The 22,140-nt window shown below is 37.4% G+C and overlaps 1 protein-coding gene across 3 annotated transcripts in view; it reads left to right on the top strand.

Annotated features, from left to right (window-relative positions):
• Positions 1 to 22,112, top strand: part of NUBPL (NUBP iron-sulfur cluster assembly factor, mitochondrial) — a 526,006-nt gene extending 503,894 nt beyond the window's left edge. For all 3 annotated transcript variants that reach the window (XM_070775430.1, XM_070775431.1, XM_070775435.1), the window contains one exon: positions 21,978 to 22,112. The gene's annotated coding sequence lies outside the window, so the exon portion shown is untranslated. The remainder of the gene's footprint in view (positions 1 to 21,977) is intronic.
• The last annotated feature ends 28 nt before the right edge of the window (positions 22,113 to 22,140 follow it).

Consider the following 22,140-nt stretch of genomic DNA (forward strand, 5'->3'; position numbering starts at 1 on the left):
TCTGATAGAATGAGTGTACTGTTTCTACAATAAAATCAAATAGGATAACTGGTATGAAGCCATCCCATTTAGACAATGAGGAAAAGAAAAGAAAGTCTAAACAACTATGTATTGCCAGTTAAATAAACTGATTGTAAGAATACCCTGGAAGAGAAAATATTTTACTCAATATTTTAGCTTTTACAACATTATGCAAGTTGGAAAAAAATATCACAAACATGCAAGGAAGTATTGGGAAATATGAAAATAAAGTCATTGTTGCATTAAGAAAAAGTCTTCAGGATTTTTGGAGAGCAAATTTCAATAGAAGAATTTAAGATCCAATGAGACCCAGAATTATAAGACTAACAACCCAATTTTAAAATAGGCAAAAGATTTTTATAGAAATCTTATCAGAGAAGAGATACCAGTGGCTAAAAAGCACATAAATAGATGTTCAACAGAATTTGTCATTAGGAAAATGTGAATTCAAGGTACTTATAAGATAGTACTTCTTACCCATTGGAACAGCTATAATAAAAAGATAGACAATAAGAAATATTGACCGGATTGTAGAGAAACTAGAACCCTCATACACTGCTGATTGAAATATAAAATGATAGAATCACTTTGGAAAATATGTGGCATTTTCTTATAATATTAAAAATAAATTTACTATATGACCCATAATTTTCACCTGTAAGTATCTACCCAAGAGAAATGAAAACATATATACATGCAAACATTTTTGTATTCATAGCAGCATTATCCATGGTAGCTAAAAAAGTGCAAACAATCAAATGTCAACTAACTGGTGAACAGATAAACAAAATGTGGTAAATACATCCAATAGAATACTACTCAGCAATGGAAAGGAAGCAATTCCTGATGCATCTGAAAATACGAATGAACCTCAAAAATAGTGTAAGTCAAAGAAGCCAGACACATGAGACCACATATTGTATTATTCCATTTATATTAAATGTCCAGAATAGGCAAGTCCTTAACGATGGAAAGAAGATTAGTTGTTGTCTGGGGTGATGGTAGAAATAGGACTGACCGTAAGTGGCATGGGTGAGACCATGAGCACCTGAATACTATTAATAAATAGGATTGTGAAGACCCAGAATTGGCTACTGGATGCCGGGGGCTATATTGCTGATTGGGGGGTGGGGTGGGGGAAGAATGATGAATAAATTGTGGGAGTATAAAGGACTGTAAGCTTAGAAACTACAAAGCAATCTTTTGTCAAAGAATGTTCAGAGAAGCTGCCCTTATAACAGGGATATGACTGGCTTGTTCTAGGAATAGATTTTAGAGATGGGTTTTGGAGGAATGCAATTAATTTAGTTTCATCAGGATGAATTTTTTTTTTTCCTTTTCCTTTGTAGGGAGGGATGAGGTACAGGCCTCAGACAAAACTTACAGAGAAGCTAAGAGTAACAGCTTTGTCCTGGGTGTGATGGTGAGTGTGGGTGGGTGTTAAATTAAGTGTGAAACAGGAAGGAGTGAAGCCTGGTCTGTGGGCTAACCTTGCAAAATAAATTCAAATTCCATAGTGTTAAAGTGGCAAAGGGACCATTTAGGGACACGGAAACTTCAGAGATATTCCTTGACTTCTGAAGGTCACACAGTAAGCAGAACCTGAGATAACAAATTCAAGTCCCCTGATCCCCAGTTTGGTGGTCTTTCTACTACACTAATTTGTGCTCCAGCATTCCTTTGTATTGTAGTAAGAGCATCTTCACCTTTCTTTAAATTGGTAATTGATTGTGCTGTGCTGACGATATAGCCAAGGAGGAGTTCTACAAGATAAATTTCTGACTTAGAAAAGCAACCCTTTGTTGCTTTGGGGTGATAGGAAGTCAAAGGTAACCTGTGTGCGGTGCTGTGTGTGCTTAGTCACTTAGCCATGTCTGACTCTTTGCGACCCCATGGACTGCAGCCCGCCAGGCTCCTCTGTCATTGGGGAGTCTCCACACAAGAATACCGGAATGGGTTGCCATGCCTTCCTCCAAGGGATCTTCCCAGCCGAGGGATCAAGCCCAGGTCTCCTGCATTGCAGGTGAATTCTTTATTGACTGAGCCACCAGGGAAGTTAAGTATCAGCAAATCCACATGGGAAACCTTCCAAATGGAACACATTTTATCATAAACCTTGTAGTACAAAGGGAAATACCAGAGCATGTGGAAAGATCAGCTCAGTTTTATCAATATTAGACAAACTATCTATTGTCTATATCTGAAAATTTTTGTGCAGAGTTTTAGTGTGGAAAAAGAGCTTAAAAATAGAATCTGTGCCATGAAATCATCAACAGTAGAGGCAATGCTATTGGCAGATTTACATAATTTAAAATAAGTCAATTAAAACGTATGTTCTTTGCTTGATTTGCTTTGGTCTGTAAGAACATTTAAAAAGTCATCAAAGACAATACAATCTAGTGGTGGAAATAATAGGTTTGCCTAGACCATTTCATTCCATTACATCAGAGGCTCCCGCAGACAGACAGTACCCAAGGTGGCCTGTAAAATGCCCAAGAGAAAATTAAGAGAGAAGGACAAGAAGATGGAGAATCAAAAACTAAAAAGGAAGAAGGAAGAAACAGCTAAAGTAGGAGTAAGGGGATAAACAGTGAAGAGAAGAAAAGGCAAGAATAAAAAAGGAAATTAGTAGATGTATATAGAGACAGTTCAATTGCTTCAAGACAGTTTACCTTATTCTGCTTTTTACATTGCCTTTCTTTTTCAATTTTCAACCAGTATAATTCCAATTTTTATTGCAAAAAATTTAGGAAAAATTTTAATTGCAGAAAAAGCAAAAAGAATAAAGTAAACACTTGCTATAATATCACCATGTATATGAAATCTCTTGTTCAGTCACTAAGTCATGTCTGGCTTGGACTGCAGCACACCAGGCTCCCCCTTCACTATCTCCCGGAGTGTACTCAAACTAGTGTCCATTTAGCTGGTGATGCCATCCAACCATCTCACCCTGTCTTCCCTGCTTCTCCTCCTGCCCTCACTCTTTCCCAGCATCAGGGCCTTTTCCAGTGAGTCAGCTCTTCACATCAGGTGGCCAAAATATTGGAGTCTCAGCTTCAGCATCAGCCTCAGTTCTTCTAATGAATGTCCAGGGTTAATTCCCTTTAGGATTGACTGGTTTGATCTCCTTGCTGTCCAAGGGACTCTTAAGAGTCTTCTGCAGCACCACAGTTCAAAAGCATCAATTTTTCAGTGCTCAGCTTTCCTTATGGTCCAACTTTCACATCTGTACATGACTACTGGAAAAACCATAGCTTTGACTATACAGACTTTTGTTGGCGGAGTGACATCTCTGCATTTTAATACAACGTCTAGGTTTGTCATGGTTTTTCTTTCAAGAAGCAAGCATGTTTGAATTTCATTTCTGCAGTCACTGTGTGCAGTGATTTTGGAGCCCAAGAAAATAAAATCTGCAACCGTTTCCATTTTTTCCTCATCTATCTGCCATGAAGTGATGGGACCAGATCTTAGTTTTTTGAATGCTGAATTTTAAGCCAGATTTTTCACTCTCCTCTTTCACCTTCATCAAGTGGCTCTTTAGTTCCTCTTCACTTTCTCTCATTAGAGTGGTATCATCTGTATATCTGAGGTTGTTGATATTTCTTCTGGAAATTTTGATTAAATCTCTAGTAACATGTTAGTTAATAATACTGTCATCTTGTTTTCAAAACATTTTCTTTTTATAAAAATAGAATTGTACTTCCTTCATTGCTTTGTAGTCTATTTTTTTTCACAGAAAATATGAATATCTGTCTACCTCCATAAATATATACTTTTAAAATATTTAAAATTTATTTTTAATTTAATCTATTTTTAATTAAATCCACTTTATTTAATTTTAAAGAATCTGATTTATAGGACACAGAGCTTTTATGAACTTTTGTCATTTTTACTTTGTTATCATGTTTGTAAAATCTCAGAATTTTTAATGTAAATACTTTGGGGGGAAAGAATAGAAGAGTTGTTTAATGTCTACACCTAAGAGAACCAAAGCTAGAAATAAATGCAGTATATGCCAGAGCCCTGTGCTGGGCTGTGCTGAAGAGAGATGGGAAGCCTATTTGGGGAAAGATGAGTGTTATTCTTCTTCACTATGTAATAGGTATGCTTGAAAGAACCAGTGCATTCATCAGAAAAAAAAATCACATTGTTATTTGTGACGCTTTTTGAAGAAAATGCTGAAGCATGGATTGGCAAGACATTCATCATCTACTGCAATTTATAATAATAGGTGGAAATAACAAAGCCTTAATTGTGAAGAGATTAGACGCCTTATTATTGATTTCAGAAACTGTTGGTTGCACCAGTTCTTTAGAATATTCCTTGACACTTTAGACCCATGGTTACTTGTCACTGGTAACTCACAATTACCTACCAGGGAGATGTAATATGGAGAAATATAGGTGGTACTTGGGGAAGGACATCTAACTCAACTTTCACAAGCTAATTCAGCAATTTGTCTAAATGATTTGTATTTTCCGAAGTGGTTATCTCAGCTGGTATTTCAAAATAAATCCAAAGTCTTCTGTTAGTAATAAATCCATAGAAATCCATAAAACCTAGAGTGTTTCATATTATTATTACCAAATGTTTACTGAACTTTCTACTAATCAAATTCTAGTTATTGAACAGGGCCAAACATTCATCTGTGATGCCTACCTTGAGGGGCTTACAATCTAGAAAGTGGGAATACAGATATTCACAAAAATTATGTGTATAGTTAAATAGTCAAGCAATACAGGTTCCTGTTTCCCACTGTAATGATTTAAAATTACAGTGGTAACAATCTCAAAGAGAATTCTTAGGAACCTTTGCAGTTAGTTTTTAGCTTTATGGGGTTAAACTTATTGGGGTTGATTAAATTCAAGCTGTGATCTTTCATAAAAACTCAATGGAGGGTCCAGATGGTTCAACAATACCTCCTTTTGTGAGAGGAAATAACTTGAAGATTTTTGTCTAATTAAAGTATTTGTGCTGGTGGGACCTGAATGAATTGTTATTACTTTAAAAGGAGTCTGCATTACAAATAACTTTATAAAATACTAATTATTCAAAAACATAATTTTAATTTTACTCTTTCAGTTATGTCCGAGGACCAGAGCGGCATGAATGTAACATTTTGAAGTTAGACTCTGATACCATCCTTGGGATTTCAGTCTGAAAATACAATTCTGAAAAATTAACAGAACAAGGTTTTGTGGGACAAAATGCCAATAAGGTCATTGCATTTCTTTCCTACTGTTCCAGTCCCATGCTCACAATTACCTTAACTCTTGTCAAAATATTTTCTACTGTAATAGCCAAAACATAATTAACACCTTTTCTTCATGCTGAAAATATCATTGGTAGCCATAAAACAAATTTGGAGAAAGCTTTTTAGCACCTTAACTCAGCAAATGGCTACTGTGGTTATACTGTGGTTATTGGTTATTGGTACTGCCTGCTCATGGGAGTAACACCCCATAATACCCTGCTTTCTCTCCTCCCAATAGCTCTAACTATACGGGATATGGAGAAAGAGAAAGGTTGAGGGAGGAGGTAGGGGTTAGGTGGGGTATGGAAACAAGTCGTGAAATTCTGTGGGAAATTAGACATGAAATAACGTTTCTGTTATTGTTATTTACCTCTGTTATTCTCCAACTTTTTCATGTATTTTTCCTGTAATCAGGGTGATATTCTGAGATAGTATGTTTTCCAAAAGCCTGTCTTAATGTCAGACAGGCAAAAAGTATGGGTTAATTTTGTCATGAATGGAAAGGCCCTTTATGGCTTTTCCTGTATTTTTGGTTCAGGGTACAAAAGCCAAAGTAGTTATAATCAGAGATTTCCAGCAGGGGGTGTACCCACTTCTATAGGGTAAGTTCTTTTGAAACCAAATCACATCAAACATCTGAATATTATATGTAGTGCTACTGCTGATGGTAAAAGCTGGAATGTTGATAACATTTTTTATGGCTATCATCTCTTTTGATCCTAAAAAGACTGTGCATATGAATACTTTGTTAGGATGTGTTAAAGAAATAGAAATTTGTGGAGGATATTTAAATTAAAAACCTAAAATGCCTGACTGAAATCTTACTCTGCTAATTTTTTCAAAGTAAATGAAGAACAAAGCTTTGGGTGATTTTAATTATCCAGTGGAGAACAAGTGCTTAAATTTTTTCCTTTTTAGATAAGAAGAGTAGTTGATCCGAGAGGGACTGGTGATATTTACTCTCTCTCTCCAGAGTGTTTCTGTGTGTATGTAAAATGATAAGTTGCTTATTTTCTCAAAGTTTTTTTTGTTTTGTTTTGGGTGGGGAGGGTTGGTGTTTAAAGCTGTTTCCCTGAAGGCATGGTTCCTGATCAATTTTAAAATATGCCATATTATCCTTGAGTTTTATTTTCTGCTCTTTATAGCCTTTAATTGATATATCTAAGTATTTTTAACCATAGAACTTTGACTCCCTTTTTCCATTTTCAGATTTTTATTTATGCCGAAAACTGTAGGCTTTCTTTTTCGAGAGGAGCAGATACAAAAATTAAAATGATATAAAAATTTGTTAGTTATTTGTACTGGTAAGCAGCTCACCAGTGTATTAGTATTAATAAGGAGCAAAGTTGTAAAGTTCAGACTCCTTAATTCAAGATGGATGATATAGGAGGACTAAAGAGTAAAAACAATGTCAGTTATGACAATTATCATTTGAAAACCATGGCTTCCCCCTCTCCCTGCCCTGCTTCATTTTCTTGTGTCTATATTATGAAAAATATAAATTTGAAAAGTCTTTTTTTGTCTCCAGTGTTATGTCCTGATTCTTCAGTATGATGTCCTGTTTTGAAGAAAACAGTAATATGTAAAGAATGTTAACACCTTTAAAAGCCCTGATTTGACTTTGGTTTGTACTGATACATGCCATGGTTATGAAATTTCTGATTATTTAGGAAATAATTTTTATATTAGGGTGGACACCCTATTATAGTACTTAATACTTCAACATCAAAATTCTAGCTTTGAATTGGCTTCTTGTACTTTTAGGAACTTTTAATACAAAGGTCAAAAAACGCATTTAAATGCATGGACTTTCCAACCTGTACAAGTGATGTGTGTATTAAGGCATTAGTACCGCATTTTGATGGGTCCACTCTCCAAAATTTCCTCCTCTCCTCTTTTTCTTCCTTTTTTGTATATTTTCTTTTTTTGCAAGTTTTCTGTAGTGTCCTTTTTCCTTGCCTAGGGTTTATAACTGAAAGAAATAAGTACCTAGGTACCTCACTTAACCTATTTGGTACCATTCAGATGCAAGGGAGTGGCTGGAGGAAGTAATTTTAGTCATGCCTTTTTAAAATTAGGGAGCAAGAGACATAGAGAAATTAAACATCTATTCTGCTTTTGTCTATTAAGTTTACCTTAGAGAAATATGGAGTAGAAGGGCAGGGGTGTGGAAGAAAGAAACAGGACTTCTGCTGAAATTTTGTGGCAGATTTACTGACAAATATTTTCTAACAGATTTTTACCAAAAGGTAGTTTTGTTTTTCTTTACTGACAGACCCTAAACGTACTTCTGGTTGGAAGCAGCTGCATCATTATAACACTAAAAAGCAACCTTGGCTAACTAAAGTACCTTATGTAACATAAGAAGTAAAGAATACTTTAAATTTAAAAGCCTTTTTTATATGTTTACTGATGATGAGCCGTTTTCAATGCAGGAAATAAATCTACTCCCCAAAAGAAATTGGCCCCCAAGTTACTTCTTTCTTTTAAACATAACAAATTGGGGTAGATTTATGTTTTTGCTCATTCATTCTTTCATCTGCCGGCAGCTATTTTAAGAACTACGTGTAAGACAGATTCTGATGACCTTGGGAAAGTCACAAGACCTCAGTTTCTTCAGTGATGAAAGAAAAGACATTTTTCCACCGCCCTTTAACCACGACTCAATGCCAATGCTCAGATGAGAAATACGCCAAAAGCCCAGGGTACCTCCAAACTTGTGAAATTTCTACGTCTCCAAAAATAGACTATATTTGAGACAGTATAATAAAAGCCAGGTGACCGATGGTTCCTAAAGGTTTGCTCAGTAGTAGTGTGAGCAGGGGTCTTCTGGGCCACCTGAATTCAATCCGCCCCATGTCTCGGCATCTCGCTCAATTTCCTTAAGAATGGATTAAACCGAGGGCCTGCCTCCGTCCCTGTGCGGTGTCGACGGAGAAACGGAATCTTCTTGCTCCCATGGAGTTTTGCTTTCTGGGTGAGTACGGCACCAGGTCCCGGGCGGGTGCCGTCTAGTTGGCCAGAGATCCCAGGCAGGAAACTGGCTGCACACGCGGGAGCATGTCCCTGAGAACGAGCGTGGTGCATATATTTTCCTCTCTTGAATTCTGTAATACTCAGAAAGCGTAAGCTGATTTATCGAGAATCATTCAGTGCCCATGCGATGTTTGTAACGGCTAACATAATATCAGGTCCCTTTGCAGTACTGTGGTTTGCTCTCAGTTACGGCCAGAAACCGGAACAGAAGGAAAGGGAGAAAGCAGGGAAGGTCGGAGACGACAATGCTCAGAGCTGCATGGTCGGCAGCTTCTAAAGCGTGGAGGATGGGACGGAGGAGGAGCAGAATACGGCGAAAGGGGGAAAGCAAAGGAAAAATATTCACGCCAATGGGTAAAAGGGAAAAGGTGAGAAGGAATGGAGTAGGAGAGGGAACCAATGGATGGGAGAGGCGGAGGAAGAAGGGGGAGGGGCAGAAGCCAATGGGGGAGCCGGGACGCGAGCGAGAACGCGGCCCCGCGCACTCACTCGCTCCCTCCCTCCGGCTCCGGCGCTCGCGCCTTCCCAGGCTCCCGGGAGACGAGGGCAGGGGCGGGGCCCAGCCGGGCGCGCGGCGCGGGAGGCGTCGGGAGGTGAGGGCGGCGGGGGCGGGGGATTGTGGGGAGGGCGGTGCGGGTGCGCGCGCGCGCGCCCCGTCGAGGTTGCGCCGCCGCTCCGCCCCCGGCCGGGTGTGTGGCAGCGCGCGCGCGCGTGTGCGTTCCGGCGGTGCGCGCCGGGAGAGATGCTGAGGTAAAGTTCGGGAGAGAGGGAGAGATCCGTCAGCGCAAGGGAGCCCGAGTGGCCGCCATTACTGAACCCGGCGCGGCGGCGGGCGCCGGGGAAGGGGGGAGGGACGGGGCCGCCGCTGGTGGCGGGGAGGGAGGGAGGGTGGGTTACCCGGCCACGGGAGCCGTAGGGCTTGAGGTTTCGGGGCGTGTGTGTTGGGGCGGGCGGGGGGAGGTGGCTGAAGGGACGCGGCGCTCGGTGAGCGCGCCAGGGAAGAGAGGCGAGCAGAGAGTGGAGGAGGAGGCGGCGGTGGCGGGAGCGCTCCCCAGGAATGTCGCTGCCGCCGCCACCACCGGGGCCGCTGCCGTTGAGGAGGAGACGGAGGAGACCGACGGTGTTAGGTAGGACCTTGCGACTCCCCGCTCCTCTGGGCCTGCCCGTTCGCCCCCTCCCCGCCGGGGACCCTCCCGCCGCCCACTGCCCCGCTCGGTCGCCGCCGCCGGTTGTAACCAGTTCAAGGGGCTGGGGCCCCGCCGCCGCGGAGGGGAGCCCGGCGCCGCGCTCTGTCCTCGCAGGCCGGGGCGGGGAGCGGCTGCCGTGGGGGGAGACGGGCGGCGTGAAGGGCAGAGAGGCCGGGGGAGGGGGCGCTTTCCCCACAGGTGATGGGGCAGGGGTCGGCGGAGGCCTGGTGGTGGTCGGAGTCCTCTCCAGCCCGCCGCCCTCACTTGCCCTGGTCTCGGGTGGTGCGTGGGGGAGGAAGGTGGCGGTGTCTATTAGCCGGGCGGCTGCTGTTAACGAGTTCCACCTGGAAGGGGAGAGGTGGGGTGGGCGCATATTCGCGGAGACACACTCTTCATTGCAAACTTGAGCGCCTTTCTGGGGGATCGGCCCTTTCACTTTTTCCCCCTAGCTCCCCCCGGACCCTGGGTTCTGTTCACCAATTTCTTGACTGCTCCTAAAGCTCGGGGTAGGATGTGAGAAGTTGCACTGCGCAACCAAAACACAAGAGTCCTAAGGGTTGGCTGCGGCTGGGTTGAGGCTTTGAAATTGAGTTTTCGCTAGAATAACCTCTAGATTTTCCCTCTGTTTCCACTAAAGAAAAGTATCGGGGTGGGGGTGGGGAACTGCGCGGGAGCGCGCGCGCACTTATCCACACATAAATACACTCACTCCCTCTCACCCTCCCTCTCCAGCGTTATTAGAAATGCAAGTGAGGTGGAGGCTCAGGGTGTAGCTGAGGCTGAAAGGTGCTCGGAAGTCTAGGCAAACTATCAGGACGTTTAGTAAAATTCCGAGAAAGTTGTAAGGAAGATGGTTATGCTTTTACAATATGATAGAAATCCGGTTTGGGCCCATGTTTAATATATGGAATTCGAATGTTTTAAGTATAGACCAAAAGAGGCATACAGATGGTGTGTACGCGCGTTTTTAAGTTTAAATTCCCATCGGTATTTGTTTTTGCATTTGTAATTGGTAGGAGACGACATCGTTTTTTTAAAAGTGTTCAGGTATGAAACAGTGAAATGCGTCGCTATGTTTACTGATCTTTTCTTACGCAGTCTTCTACAGGTGTTGGGAGGGCGGGGTTTGCCGACTCCACTTAAATTCCAAAACCAGTATTCATTTTGAATATATTAATAAGTGTTTATTTCCATTGATATTCATTTCAGGGACTGTTTCTTAAATCTCCACTCAAGATGGTTCTTTTAACAAAAATTTGATCTGGATTCAACGCTTCAGAAAAGTATTTGGTTGAGTAAAATATGTTAATAAAATGTGTTTGGAAGTACTGTCAATTCCGGTTTATTCGACTTTAATGTGATGAAACTGTACACTTATTTAGTATTCTTAAATAGACATACTGACCATACCTGTAACCTACTAGGCAGTTTTCAGATTAAGATTTCGCTTCCATTTTAAATTGCTTTTTCATTTTTGGCTCTTTCATCTATTTGTTGTTTGAAATTGACCCACGTTTCTTGTATATGGTCGATCAGAGGAAGACACTGGTAAATGCAGACTACCAAAAACTTGCATAGGCCTTGGAGCATGTGATTAAACATACATGATTGAAAATCTGGGTATATCTGTGCATTTAACTTTCAAGAAATAGCACTACTGATCTAATTGACTTAAAGCAGAAATTAGAGCAGTTCAGGTGACTAGATAACAATCGATTTGGTTGTCATGTGGAGGCTGCATTTTTTTTAACCCATTTAAGCATGTATTTTACCATTCTTTGTACATTAATTACAAGAGCATTGGGGAATGGGGTGTGTTACACTTGGATATCCCAGAAAGAATTGTCACAGAATTCTGATATCTTCATCAGTTCTTTAGCACTCCTCTCCCACATTTAAATTACTTTAGCACTTTAGACATTGTATTGTAAAAGTAATGTCTTAATTCTGTCACATGGTACTTAACCTAAATGTTTTGAAACCAGGACCCCACCCCTCTCTCTTTCTGTTTGAAAAGCTGATATAATCTATACACTTAAACTCTTTTGGAGAAAATTATTTCGACCTTGAGAGTTAAGATTTTTTAAGGAATAAAATATTGTATTTGCATTCTTTTTTTGGAATTGATATTGTGGTACAGCTTAGAATAATATTTTGTAACTCACTTATACATTGAGGAAAAAGTTATTTCTCAAGAAGACTGTACTAAACTTTTACTTTTTCATCATTAATGGTACTTAACACAAGTGTTGCTTTTAGTATTCAGTTCTTAAACATGAAATGGCATAATTGGGATTTTCTTGGTAGCTGCAGAATGTTTTGTCACAACTTAAGTTTCCATAAATATTATTTTTGAAATTTATTTGGACTGGTTTTTTCTTTGCATACCCAGAAAGTATGCAGATAATATAGTTGGCTCAAGAAGTGTTGTATAGTGTTCTGTGTTTTAGTAACATTTGTGTTCCTAAAGGATGTTTGGGGTACACCATGGGAGTTTGGTTTTGCAAAGAACTGTGAAGAAAGTTTGTAAAGTGTTCCATTATTTGGTGACTTGAGTAATCAAGCTCCTATTTGTTTAAGTGAAGGTTGTTGATAATTTTCTCAAACTAGGAAAACAAAGAAAAATATTAGTTCACTGCTTAGAATTTTAGGTATGAACTTTAATTGGTTTTCAAATTCTGTTCCTTGGATCCCTTATGGATTTTTGCTGGGTGCCTTGAGACTTCCTCTGATATCTCACCCTTAGAAACCAGGGCAGCTTTTATTTTTGTCTATTAAAAGTATTCTTCCTAAATACAAGAATTACTTTGGAAAAAAAATCATCTGTATTAAAATTTGTTTGAAAGCATCCAGTTTGTATTCATTAATTAAGATTACTTTCATTCAGCACTTACGTGCCTGGCCTTAGGGGTACCAAGATAAGTTAGAAATATGTAGCTCAAGCTATAGTTGAAGCGGTAGTAACTTTACAGTAATAAATATTGATGGTTACAAGTACTAAGAAATGTGGAAAAGAGAACCACTGTTTTCTATCAGGGCCTCTTTGGGAAACCTTTACAGAAGAAGCATTTGAATTTGAATGTTTCGACTGCAAGTAGAACTTTGAAAGTAAGAGAGACAAAAAAGGTTTTTGTTTTGTTTTCTCTGTATTTTGGAGATTGTCCACAATTCCTTAGATTTGCAGTCAGATAAAATAGGTTGTTAATATTTGATCATGTCTGTATTTTACTCCTTAGAACTATTGGGGAAAAGTTATGCATAACTGTAATTTTTGGGTTAACATAATGACTAGTATGGTTCCCTTTGGTTAGATTTTCAAGCTTTTCATCACGAAGTTTTCATTTTTCTAGCTTCATGTTAGACTTAGTATATTCTATTATCCCTGACCAATATTTTATTGCGCACCTAGGCATTAGGGTGGAGAAGGCGATGGCACCCCACTCCATTACTCTTGCCTGGAAAATCCCATGGACGGAGGAGCCTGGGAGGCTGCAGTCCATGGGGTCTCACGGAGTCCGACACGACTGAAGCGACTTAGCAACAGCAGCAGGCATTAGAGTGAAACAAGGAAATGTTGCTCCCTTAAAAGAGCTTACAGCTTTGGTGCGAAGCTTTGGTGCTTGACGATTTAGGAATAAATGCCAGTTTAACACAGTAGAAGAGCCATATACAAAGTAGTAGATATTGATGTAAAAATTGGTGTAAAGAAATTTAAATAAAGGAGATATCCTTTTGAAGTTGCAGGATTGGGATAAGTGAGAAAAAAAGACACTGTAGACCCAAAGCATAAGGAGGTGTGGATAAATTAACGGAGAGAGTGGGGGAGGAATATAAGGTAAAAATGTACAAACTCAGTTTGTACATTGTAAGCCAAATTGAAGGATTTGGGGGAAAATATTAACACAAGGTTAATAGAAGGAGTAATGGGGAAATAAATTATCTCTACATTCCTATCTTTGTTAACTATATTTGGCATTGTCAAACAGCCTTGGAAAACTGATTCTTTGCCTTCTAATAGGGTATACAGTTTGTTCATTTTCTTCCTATTCAGTATTGTGATCCAGCATTTTATATTTCTTTCTATACTTGCCTTTTTAGAACCAAGATAATATCTCTCTTCATTTTCTTCTTTATTTTTGTTTTGGTTGACTGTTAAAGGGAAGGAGAGACAAAGATCCAGATTTCTACTTTACTATCTAAGTTTATAACTCTTGGAATACTTGTTACAAAGGGTATCACATCACATGGTCTCTTAAATTATTTTCTCAAGTTTGTGATCTTGAAGTTGATGTTACTAATCTTGACTTTACCTCATTTCATTTCTGTGTTTTCACTTGTCTTGGTAATACTGTCACCTGAAACTCAAGTGTTAGCACCATCTGTTGCTGAGACTGATTAGTTTTTCTTTAAGAAACTTGACTCATTTGTTTTTTATTTCTTTTATCTAGTAGCCAGTCACCAAAGTCTTTGTCTTGAATGGCTCTTTTCAGTTCTGTGATAGTTCAGGTGCTTTCAAGCCTCTCTCTAGTGTTTGCCCATCTCTTAGGCACTGTGCCCCTCCAAATCCAATTTTGTATTTCACTTCTAATTTAGAATGGTTTCTTATTGCTCACTACAAGGTCTAACTTGTATTTGCCCTTGAAGACCTTCCATAGACATATCTTCAGAAATAAGTAAGTTTCTACTTTCTAACATGGCAACTGTACTCAGCCACTCCACAGTAATCACATACCAGGAAGAACTTTTTAAAATCCAAACCCAGTCTCTTTTTCAGAGTTTACTCAAATCCTTAAATCTATTGCAGGAGTCTGCAGATTATAGTCTGTGAGCACAATCCAGTCTGCTGCTTATTTTGTTTAATGGCTTTTTACATTTTGAAATGGTTGGGGAAACAATTTTGAATAAAGTTTGTAATATGTGAAAATTACATGGAATTCTAATGTCATTGTCTATAATGATCATTTGTGTAAATATTGTCTGTGGCTTGTAGTATTTATTGTTTGACCTTTCACAGAAAAAGTTTCAAAGCCCAAATTACAAAGTATTCTAATTTGTACTGATCTTTCATTTCTTTGAGTTCTTATTACATTTATCAGTTTTATAGTGTATCGCATTGCCTATGTCTTCTCATCTGTAGTACTTGTTAAAGAGTGGGCAGTGGTTTTCAGCCTTTTTTTAAAAAAAAGCATACCTCCTTTTTAGTCTGTACCCTTTTTTTGAGATTTTTATTTGACCACTTAATGTTCCCATAAGTAAGAAAATTGTAGTTTGTTTTCCCTCCTGTGTAGCATTACAATAACGAATGGCAAATTATGCCCTTCTCCCCATGTCTCCATTCTCCAAAGTGAGAAGAAAGAACTTGGACCCGGGAAGGGAGTATATTCATAGCTCTCTGGCTTAGTCAGACCACCCTCTCTGACCACCCTATCTAAATTTCTGCCATAAAGCGAAGCAAATAGTAGCTAAGCACAGTATATATTTAATGGGTTGTTTACACAGGTTGATGTAAATGAGGTGACCCTTGATTCTTCTGTTTTCACCACAGAATAAAGAAATGGACTAGGAAGGGCTGAGAATAACTTTGATACCATGTCCTCAGAGACGACATGTTGTTAGAGGAAAGTGTGGATTAAAAATAGTATTGGCAGTAAATCTGTTTGGGAATAGTTTACACCATTATGTTCTGCAGTGAAACTTTTTCAAACAATAAATACTTGAAATATCAAAAGATAAAAATGGGTAAAAAGCAGAATTACCTTTGCTGAGTAGAGTTTGGAAAGATCCCTGACTGCCGCATACTGAGACCCTTCTGGAAGTACCCTTCAGGCTTAATGTTTATAAACTCATTATTTCTGTTAATGAGCAGACTAAAGGTCTTGGGGGAAGAACTGGACTTGCTATATTAGAATATTCTGCAGTGCTATACCTTATGGATCCATAATAGTATGTGATTTTTGTTAATTGTGACTATGAATGTGACTTCAAGATTTTCCAGAATCTGAGTTTGAAGATTGATTCATTTAGTCATCAAATACTTGATCTCCCATGTATATCAGGCGCTGATCTGAGTGCTGGGAATATGATTAAAAAATAAAAAATCATCCTAACGCTCTATCCTGGATCCTACCAAGATATGCTTTCATGAAGACTAATTTATGGGAATATGACTTTAGCATTCCTTTCATCCTTAAGGTTGTATGCTTATGTGGTACAAACCTTAGTCAAAGAAAATATGGAATATGATTGGCATTAACATTGTTTACTTAACTCTTTTATATGTTAAAATGGCTTTTTCATTTCCTCTTCTAATTTTTATAGCGTAAGTTTGTATTGAGGTATACTTAAGTATATTATTAAGGTAATATTATGCCATATTCATCTTTTAGTATACAGTTGATATTTTTACTCTCAAACTTTTCTAGGTAAGTTTATCTAAGATTGTGGAATATATGATCATCTTTGGGCTTGAATCTGTCTTCTGTCTTGAATATTTGTTTATTTAAGGGATGTTTTCTTTATTTGACCTAAAAAAGATGGAGCAGGGCTTCCCTGGTGACTCAGTGGTAAAGAATCCTCCCTGGTCTGGGAAGATCCCACATGGTGCAGAGCAACTAAGCCCGTATGCCACTGCTATTAAACCTGTGTTCTAGAGCCCAGGAGCTGTAACTACTAAAACCCTGTGTGCCTTAGAGCCTGTGCTCTGCAATAAAAGAAGCCACTGTAACAGGAAGCCTGCACACAAAAATTGGAGTATTGCCCCCACTATCTGTGACTAGAGAAAAACCTGTGAAGCATCAAAGACTCAGCACAGCCAAAAATAAATATTTTTTTAATTAAAAAAAAAAAAGAATGTAATTACAAAGCTGCTTCTGTGTAATTAGATCTTTGAAGTGTACTTTTCTGTAGTAAATGATTGTGATTTTAAAAAATATTAAGTGTAAAAAATAAAAATTAGGGGATTATTCTGACTGAATACAGGCATACTTTGTTTTATTGTGCTTTGCAGATCCCGAGGGTTTGCACATTGATAGTTTTTGGCAACCTTGTGTAGATCAAGTGTATAGATGCCATTTTTCCAACAGTGTTATTTTTTGATTAAGGTATGTACATATAGACATAAAGGAAGCACAGTTAATAAACTACAGTATAGTGTAAACTTTCATATGCATTGAGAAACCAAAAAATTTGTGTGACTCACTTTATTGTGTATTTGCTTTTTTGTGGTGTCTGCAACCAAACATGCAATATCTCCAAGGTATACCTGTACATTATTATAGACCATAGTTAGTCTTTATTCTGATAGCTTAATTTTTGACAAAAATTTTGGAACCTTGAATATATGTATATTTCCTCCATAAATAGCTTTATGATGTCTTTTAGATTAATAAATGGCAACCCACTCCAGTGTTACTGCCTAGAGAATCCCAGGGACGGGGGAGCCTGGTGGGTTGCCATCTCTGGGGTCGCACAGAGTCGGACACGACTGAGCGACTTAGCAGCAGCAGCAGCAGCAGCAGCACTTACTTAGTAAACCTAACATGCTTTACTTTTTACTTTTTTTAACCAGGGAATTAAGAACATTTGATTGTAGTATTTATTAGGCTTCATACATTTATTGAATAGCTACTATGTGGGAAGGACTATTTGGGGCTCTTGGAATATGATGATGGAATGAACAGGTTTGTGCATTTGTACATCTTTTTAAACCTAGAATGGGGAGGGGAGAGGGGTAGAGTTAATGACAAATAATGAAGAAGTTGTAAATTAGGATAAGCAAAGGAGAATTTGGAGATTGTTAGGGAAAGTAAGGGCAAAGGTAGGAACATGTTTAGCTTGTTCAGGATTCTTCACTGTGACTGGAATAGAATGAGGAATGGGGAGAATAAAATGGGAATAGGTCAGAGAGTAAGATATGGTTAAAGAAGGTAGATCTTGTAGTAAGCCATTGAAAAGACTTTGCTTTTACTTTTTTGGAGACACGGGACAGTTTTAACCTCAAGAAAGGGACGGTCTTACGTATGTTTTAAAAGAAATAGTCTGGCTGCTCTGTGAACAGACTGAGGAAGAGGAGCAGGAGTGGAAGCAGAGAAATTAGTTCAGAAGCCTTTGGAGGAATGAAGAGCCAGAGATGAGAATGGAATGAGATCAGATTTATAGCAATAAAGGTAGTGAAAAGCAATGATTTCTGAATGTATTTTGAAGATGAGGCCAGCAGGAATTTTCCTGACAGCATATAGTAACTTGGAAGTGTAAAATATTTTTTAAAATATACTTTTTATTAATTCATGAGTGCAACGGTTTTGTGAAAAGTTACAAAATTTAGTTTAAATCCAGAATTACTAAGACTCTTTCAGTTGACTAGATTCCTTATAGAGCTTAAAAAAAATTTTTTTTTATTTTTGCAGAAGGCCACTTCATGTTATTAAAACTCCATTAAAAGGATCATGTTGTGTTTGAATGACTTAAAACGTCTCAAAACTTAATTGTAGAGATAGCTTCATTTCAGCACAGTTGTCCAACTTAAAGATTATACATTGTTGTTAATTTCTGTAGAGATACTTATTCTAAACATTTCCTTGAAAGTGTATAGGATAATCTTAAAAGCACGAGGAGAAATTACATTGCAGGTTATTACAAGTAGCACTAATGCTTAAGAAGGGCTTCCCTCGTGGCTCAGTGGTAAAGAACCTGCCTGCCAATGCTAGAGACATGGTTGAATCCGTGGGTCGGGAAGATCTGGAGAAGGAAGGAAATGGCAACCCACTCCAGTATTCTTGCCTGGGAAATCCCATGGACAGAGGAGCCTGGTGGGCTACAGTGCATGGGGTTGCAAAAGAGTTGGACACGACTTAGTAAACAACAGTGACAGTGCTTAAGAAGGTAAAGATTGGTCATCAAGAGAGTCAACCCTGTAACTGTGAATAGGTCATTATTGCTTTTTATCTTGGTTTCTTTTTTTTTTTTTTTTACAAAGATTAAGTTATGTCAAAAATAGAAAAGCTATGTCTAGATCGACATAGTCAAGTATTAACCATTAAAAATACTTGAAAGGAGTTTTCAAATTGAATCTAACAGCCTGCCTGTAGACATTGGCCATTAGCTTGTTAGTGGGAAATTTTAAAAAGGCATTCTTTTTTTCTCAGTACAAAAGAAAAACTACCTTGGTTAGTTAATAGTGTGCAATTTTGACTTGAATAGTGAGGGCCAGTGGATTAATTACATAAACTATCCAAGTGTCTGAAAGTAAATTTCCTTATAAACCTGTACAGAAAGTATAACTTTCTTCCTTGAGGTAGTTATACCATACTCACTCAAATGACAAAATCTTTTCAAGGACAAGATGACAATAGTTTTCTAGTCTAGGGTTTCTGAAACTTTTTTAAAATCTGAAAATACTTTTAAACTAAAGCTTCTGAATTAAGTAAACCTGTAAATCAGATAGGCACTGCTCTGGTGAAGAGTTGGAGAGAGCAACTATTTATTTGTCCAGCATTCTTTCCTACCTCTAGATAAATGAATTTTCTCACCAGAAAATCACTATATGGTGACTCATGACAAAAACTCTGGATCTGACTTCAAAAGGCCAGCAGGTAGCCTGCCTGAGAACATTGTTACTAGAAAGAACGTGGATGTTCTTTACTGTGTCTTAGTGGTAGTTTACTGTGAATTTGGTCTGTAAACCACACATGTCACACAAAGCTACCTTATTTTTAATTTGAACTTTAATATTTGTAAGTCAGAGACTGCCACTAATTAGGATGTGTCAGAGCCTTAGTACTGAAAATTTGTCAATACAATAGAGTTTTATTTCTCTGTTAAATAAAAAGCCTTCTAGTTTTCAATGACTGATAAAAGGATGAGGACTTCATGCTTCCATTCACCTTACTTTTAACGGCTTTTTCTTTCTGAAACTTTAAAAATTCATTTTGTGGTAGTGTTTTTATTTTGACTTTTATGCTGGATAACTTTAGATAGAAAAGTGTTTCAGTCTTCTGAGGTTTATGCTCTAGGAGAGCATGAATGATTCTTTTAATGTGTTTGGATAGGTATTTGTAAAATATATTAACCAAGATGTAACCATTATGATAAGGATTAGATTTGTAGTTGAAAATTTTCCACAATACTCAGGTCCATATAACATACTGTTACTTTTTTATTGAAAATTTTGTGTCTCTTAAACTGGAAAGCAGGGAACAGTCTTTCATTGCTTTGAATTGCTCTTAATTTTCAGAATAGATGTTTGTCCACCAGAGTTAATCAAGAGCTCTGCGTAGGTCTAGTGTTTGTAGAATTCAATGTAAAAATTCCCCAAAGAAATCGCTGGTTATGTTTTCTTTTGGTACACATTTAAAAGGATATCGTCTGCAATTTTTTGCTTGTTTAGTAAGAAAGAAAGAAAGATAGACTTTGTATTCTGCTGTTTGAAGGGTTTTTTTTTTTAATCATTTGTTATGGAATCACCATGCTATTTTCACAGACTAATTTCCCTTTTTATTGCTCTTTATAATTTTGTTATCCAGTTAGTTCACTGTTTTCTTTTCAGTAGATATCCATTAAGTAGCCCAATTGTTCTTTTCTGTGGTTTAAGTAAAGAATGTTAAACTTGATGCTCAGTGCAAATATTCAGTTTGATCACATTAAGATTTAAAAATTTTTTTACTTGATAAAAGAGAGTTAATAGGATTGAGTGGGACTGCCCTAATTTCTTACACTGCTAGTTATTGTATGTACTGCTCTTGGATAAATACTGGCAAATCACCAGCCTGAACACGTCATTTTTTAATAAATCTTCAACAGCTTCCTTGATTGCAACAATCAAATCTTAAAAACAGAACTTAATATTTATTAAGCATTTTTTCTTTGCATTTAACATTAACAAAGAAAAACTTAGTTCTTAAATTTGTTTAGATAGGCAGCTCCATTTTATACATTGGGGAACCGTGTCTCAAAAGATTTAGGGTTTTACTGTTGTTGTAAACTAATAAATGTTAGGAATTTAATTTGAAGTCATTTCCATTTACTCATGATTTTCTACTACTGATTTTGGTGCTTCAACATTATTTTACACAAGTGAACCTAATATTTTGCTTGAGTGTTTGGTGGCTGATACAGTTAAAATCAGTATTTCATTGAGGTTGCTAGGATAAACTTAGATAATACAAGAATAAATCTTGATATTTTATTTTAAAATATTAGAAATACAGTAAAAATTTTAAATTGCAAGAATAATTTCTTTTTACCATTAGTATAGCAGATGTGGACTATAATCTTAATAGATATTTACTTGCAATTTTGAGGGTAGTGGAGAAACCACGTATTTGGGGCAAATAGTGGTTATTTTCTGACCTTTTATTTTTTTTCCCCTCATGGTCTTTATGATCTTGTATTTTGTCTGGATTGAAGATATTTTTCATATATGTTGATGTACATGACTGGATATTTTCCTTGTGAAATTTGGTATAGTAGAAATTATGTATTGCTTTTAATTAAACCTCAAAAGAATGTGAAGAGTCTCCAAATAAAACCATTAGACTAATTCATTGTTTCCACACAGATAAGCTGAATTAAATTATGTGCAAGTCTTATGGGTTATTTGTTGTTGTTTTTATATCAAATAATTCTAAAAGATTGTCTCAGATATATAATCTTAAAATTCTTGAGCTTTGTGCTACTCAAAATACGATCTGGGAGCTTTTTGTAAATACTCTGAGAGGAAATAAATGCAGGAATCAAGAACATTTAGAAACAGTTTGGCAGTAATTTTTTGTCTCTTGAATCTAGTAAGAAATTGGGGCCTACATTTTTTAAAAGATTTCATTCAGATTAAAAATTTCATTGTGTTTTTAAAAATTGACTTGCGTATATGAAATAAAAATTGGTCCTTAGTTTGAGAAGTGTTGATCCAGTTAATCACTGTAACAATTTGTATTAACTGTTCATTTTTTCCTTTTTCTTGTTTACGTATATGAATATATTTAATTGGTTTTGTATATAATATTTGATTGCATAAGACTTAAAAATTCTAAGATCTTGCTAAATTCACATGAAATTCCATTTTAGGGAATAAGGTTTGAGGAACCACGTAAGAGAAAGCAGATAGGTTTTTAAGTTGTGAGAGAGTTGTTAAGGCAACTAGTTTGTTTTAGTTATTATCAAACATAGCCTCCAGACAGAGAAGACAGGAAAATTGAGGGAAGGGAAGGACTAGAAACAAAATGCATATTTGGTAAATAGGGTTTTATTTTAAAGTTTGTAAGATCACATTAAAATTTGTATTTAGTTTTTTTAGTTGTTAGATTTGCCTTAAATTTTGAGGTCATCTTGCACTTTTAACAGTAAATCATAAACTGTCTTTGGTGATTTCTTAAAATACTGTGACATTGTTAACTTGTCTGGTGCTTTATTATGAACATCTTTAATGTGTATATAGTTCAGCATGTATAATTCATGACTAAGATTTGTCCTTTTTCTCTTTCTAGGAAGATGATCCATATGATCTTGAAGACCTTTCTGCACAGAAATGAGGGAAATACAAAGAACCAAATGTAGTTCTGAAATGTGGGATCTGTATTTTGAGATGATTTTATTTTCAAAATGAGAAGTATATCTGGTTATCTTTATGAATGTAGAGACATGACAAGA

This window comes from Bos indicus, chromosome 21, assembly GCF_029378745.1.
Source record: "Bos indicus isolate NIAB-ARS_2022 breed Sahiwal x Tharparkar chromosome 21, NIAB-ARS_B.indTharparkar_mat_pri_1.0, whole genome shotgun sequence".
NCBI classification, from domain to species: domain Eukaryota; kingdom Metazoa; phylum Chordata; class Mammalia; order Artiodactyla; family Bovidae; genus Bos; species Bos indicus.